At 45.9% G+C, this 4,902-nt stretch overlaps 1 long non-coding RNA gene across 1 annotated transcript; it reads left to right on the top strand.

The window, feature by feature from the left end:
- Positions 1-603: 603 nt before the first annotated feature.
- Positions 604-3,295, top strand: LOC131492978 (uncharacterized). Its single transcript, XR_009252384.1, has 3 exons — positions 604-740; positions 929-984; positions 3,089-3,295. It is a non-coding gene; the product is annotated as an uncharacterized LOC131492978 (long non-coding RNA).
- Positions 3,296-4,902: the final 1,607 nt, after the last annotated feature.

The raw sequence follows: 4,902 nt of genomic DNA on the forward strand, positions 1-4,902 counted from the left end.
GCGTGATATGAGCTCTTAGCGCCATTCTCTACACAGGGAGCATGGGCATCTCACTTTGAATCTCCAGGGTCCGACACGCACTGGAGAGATACAGACCTGGTTTTGAGCGAGTGGTTTGTTGCTTCAGTCACGAAAACCCAATCGAATCCAGGAGAAAAGAAGGAAAGTCCCCAACGTAAATTATAAACCTTCTCCTCCTGATTAAGCGATCAATATCAAACTGAAAGACACTGCTCAGGTGGTTGAATCCTATATTCCCTGGGCAACCTCAAATACCTCCATCAGTTTTGTACAATATGCTGAAGAGGACCAGAAGGTCTATACCTCAAGAAACACCGCCAGTCCCGCCAGTTTCAGATGTAAAAATAAAAACAGAAAGCACTGAATTTTAAAGACTTTCCTTTACAAATTAAACATCAGTAGCCCCCTTCCTTTGTTTCCTTGCTTTCCACTCATTATTCTCATTCAGCAGACCCACTGGATTGTCAGAATGCCTCCACTCCTGCAGACTTGGTGAGTCACGCCCTCTGCCTCTCCCCCACGGTACCGCGTGGTAAACACTGACTTGCTCATTGGTTGTCCTTTTACCGGTTACCTTCTCTTTGCATCCCTCCCCCAACACCACCTAAACTGGGGGCTTCTTGAGGACAGATCCTATGTTTTTCATTTCCATATCCACGGTTCCCAGAGTAGTGCCTAGTGGCTAGCTCTGTAATGCCATAATGAACTAGTGAACTGAAGTGAGTGGGGAGGTGAATGGGGGGGGGGGGGGGGGGCGGTTCTTAAGTGTCGTGAAGAATCACAATGCTTCTGCTTTTTCTCTCCTGTCTTTTCCTTCCCTTCACCTAGTCTTTCTGCCTTTCTCTCTTGCTTTTTCCTGTCTTCCCTTCTCTTTCCTAAGCCTTACCAATATGCATTCATTTGGCAGAGGCTTACTGTGCAAGCTACATGCCAGGCCATGTGCTGAAGGCTGGGGCCTCCAAGGTGAGTAAAACAAAGCTCTCCTACAATAGCTCACAGTCTGGAGGGAGAGACGGATGAGACATATATAATTATAATATAATATTATTTGTATTGTACTATGATGAGCAACAAGGCTGTGGGAACTGAGAGAAGGGTAGATGTGGGACTATTCTTGCCTGGCGTTCAGAGAAAGCTTTTGCGAAGGAGGTGACATATTCGAATGAGGAGCAAGCGTGGAAGCCTGAAAGATTCTGCAGAGAAAACAGCATTTACAAGGTTCTAGGGTGTGAAACAGCATGACTTCTTCTAGGAATGGAAAGAAATTCTGTGAAACAGGGATGGAGGTAGGGGCCGGGGAGGTCTGAGAGGCAGGCAAAAGCCAGGCCATAGAGGCTCTTGTGTGACATACCAAGGAGTCTGGACTTTATTCTAGAGATGATGAGGAACAGTAACAAAATTTTTTATTGGGGGGGGGGGGGTCAGTCCGTGCTTTGGAGACGTAACTCTGACAAGGGGTGTGAGGGACGGATTTGAGCAAGAAAAGAATAAAAGCCCGGGGTCTGGCTTCTGTTGCCCTCACAGAAATCCCTTGTCCTCCCTCCCCCTCCTCCATGGGGCTTCCTGCACTTCCAACGAATTTCTTTTCTGTCCTTTCCCTACTTTCCTGCTCCTACCTTTTTTTCTTTCCCTCCAGAATGAACTCAAATGCTCTTCCAAAGAATTGTTGAACCATAAATTTTTGAAATTTGGTAATAGTCCGTAAAGGATCCAACTCTCAACAAGATTGTAGGGTGGTTCCCATAGGCAGTTCACTGTTCTCCACTTTCACTGAGGAGAAGGGAGAGGGAGGCAGTGGATGGCCTCCAGCAGGAAGAACTTTCATTAGGGAATGGGGAAGACTTCTGAAGAGACCTCCTGGGCCTACTTTTCTCCAGAGGCTGTGAAGCTGAGGAGGGCTGAGGGGACCCCTCCCCCCGTCCCAGCACTGGGTCCCCATGGGTTCCTAAAGCACCTGGGCTGAAGACAGAACTCCCACCCTATAGGTGCCAGCCCTCGGTGTTCCCCTTTCCTCCCGATCCCAAACATCAAGTGCTCTGCCCTCCGACCCACCTTAGTCACAGAACCAGAGGATCACCTGCCACCTGACGGTGAGGTGATGAGAATCCATGCCCCTGCTAGGCTCACCCCCGGCAGGGCACCCACATCAACATGTGGGGGACATACTCCCCTCAGGCCCACGAATAAAGGAGGAATTTAAGTAGAGGCCTGGATCACTGCCCTCTTTCCTCCCCTCTCCAGAAACAAATGACTTGGGTTTCTCAGCCCCTCAGGCTCACTGTGGCTGCACTTAACTATAAATTCTTTTTTTTTAATTTGCCCTCATTTGCACATCAACCGATTATCTCTCTACTGAATTGTGAGTATATGAGTTCAGGGACCATACACCTTACTCATCTTTGTACCATCCTTCCCCTTTAACTTCATAGTCCAGTGTCTGGCAGCTGGCAGCTGTTGAATTGTGCACCCCCCAAAATTCTTTTTTTTAAAGTGTATTTATTATTTATTTTGAGAAAGACAGTACATGCACATGTGAGTGGAGGAAAGGCAGAGAGAGAGGGAGAGAGCTGTCAGCACAGAGCCCGATGGGGGCCTGAACTCATGAACCTTGAGATCATGACCTGAGCTAAAACCAAGAGTCAGACGCTTAACCAACTGAGCTGCCCAGGCACCCCTGTGCACCCCCAAAATTCTTATGCTGAGGTGCTAACCCCTAGTGACTGTATTTGCAGATAGAATCGTTATAGGGTTAATCAGGTTATAATGAGGTCATTACAGTAGGTCCAATCCAATGTTACCAGTGTCCTTATAAAAATGGGAAATTTGAGGGGTGCCTGGGTGGTTCAGTCGGTTAAGCGGCCAACTTCGGCTCAGGTCATGATCTCGCAGTCTGTGAGTTCGAGCCCCGCATCAGGCTCTGTGCTGACAGCTCAGAGCCTGGAGCTTGCTTCTGTTTCTGTGTCCCTCCTTCTCTCTCTGCACCCCCCCCCCAAATTTGTGCTCTGTCTCTCTCTGCCTTTCAAAAATGAATAAATGTTAAAAATATATATATATGGGAAATTTGAAGACATTCATACAGGGAGAATGCCATGTGAAGATAAAGGAAGAGATCAGAGTGAACAAGGAACACCAAAGACCGCCAGCAGAGCATCAGGAAGAAGCATGGAACTATTCCCCATCACAGCCCTCAGAAGGAACCAACCTTGCCAACACCTTGGTCTTGGACTTCTAGCCTCTAGAACTTGGAGACAATAAATACCTATTGTTTAGGCCACCCAGTCTGTTATGGCACTTTGTTACGTAACTTTGTTATAGCAGCCCTAGCAGCCGTCTGTCTAATAGAATCAGAGGGTTCTAGAAAGTAAGGGATAATTGTTCTACCTGATGAAAGGTTGTCCACTTTATCATCTGTGTTATCATCAATGCAGGCTGATAATATAAGATACTGGATAGACTTTGCAATGTCTGGTCTTTTCTCCTAATTCAGCTTAATGATCTACAGTGGTTTTGTAGGCATATAACCATGATCCAGCTGTTAGGAAAGAAAGGAGGGATCAGAAGGTTGGAGGGGGATGTCGCTTAACTGGCCCGAGGAGTTTTAAGTAGTAGTTAGATCAGGGCCAGGCTAAAAGAATAATTCCACAGGCCCAAGAAACACTGACTGAGTTCCTTCCCTCAGGTTCTATAAACAATTCTTTCCTACTTCCAGTTAGGCTCCTGGCCTCCGTTTCCCTAATAATAAAACAGACTGATAATGGTTCAGCAGCCCTTGTGTAAACAGGTAGTCATACCCAAGGAACTTTGAGATTCTCATATGTTACATATCTGAAGAGAGTTTTTCTGGTTCTTACTAATTATTCCAGTGTTAATGTATTTTTTCATAAAAGTACCATGAGCAAAATACTCTGCACAACGCCATACCTACAAATGCCTTCCCAATATACTGGTGAGAACATAAACAGTTTCCATGCCTTCGTGGAAGCTCTTTATAAACATTAAATGAGAAGATGATTTGTCGAAAGAGAGCAGCCAATCAGAAACACACATACACAAATGGTTCTTTTACTATTTGAACACAACTTGGACCATGATTCTTCTTGAATGTTGCCTTTTCTTTTCCAAATCTCCCTTTCCTCACCTTCCCTCTCCCCCAAAGAAACAGCCAAGTCTCTTGAATGCACGTACATGCACAGCCTTCATTTTCCTAACCATTCTTTCCACTTATCCTCAGTGAGCTCCATTGTCATTGAAGCATGCTCAATGGGACCCCCAATCTCCCTGGCTCCCTTTCTCCATTACATCCCCAGCTGGAAGTCGTGCTCTCACTGGCACCACCCCAGCTCCCAGCCGGGTTCCCTCCCTCTGAGCTGTTGATTCATCACAGCCCTTCAAATCTCACCTTAAAAGCTTCCCCTGGGCTTTATCTTGCAGGCAGCACTCAATGCAAAATGTTTGGAGACACTTCGTATTAAGTGTGTTATTGGCACTAATGGTACACACAAATCAATTGTATTAAATCTTCATGACTTCAGGTAATTTGTCTGCGAAAATGACATTCTCCATTTCCCACTAGGATTTTGAATTCGTGTGTATGTTCTTTTTTTGTCCTCGGTGCCGTTCTGAACAAACAACAAAAATTACATAAACTGCCGAACGTCCTTTTCTTCCATTTCCCCTACTGCACCTTCTCATTGTGCGAATTGGCACAGTCTCCCGAACGCAGTTGTGTTTACTTCTGGGGCACACTGTGTAATTTAACTTTCTGCAATATGAAATAAGTCAGTGGCGATATTTTTACTTGTTCTGACAATGTCCAAAGTTGTCTCTCACTGTTTTTATTTAAAGGAACTAGACACAAACCTGGCTGCCTTCGCCACGGCC

Source organism: Neofelis nebulosa, chromosome 2 (genome assembly GCF_028018385.1).
Source record: "Neofelis nebulosa isolate mNeoNeb1 chromosome 2, mNeoNeb1.pri, whole genome shotgun sequence".
In the NCBI taxonomy this organism is placed as follows: Eukaryota; Metazoa; Chordata; class Mammalia; order Carnivora; family Felidae; genus Neofelis; species Neofelis nebulosa.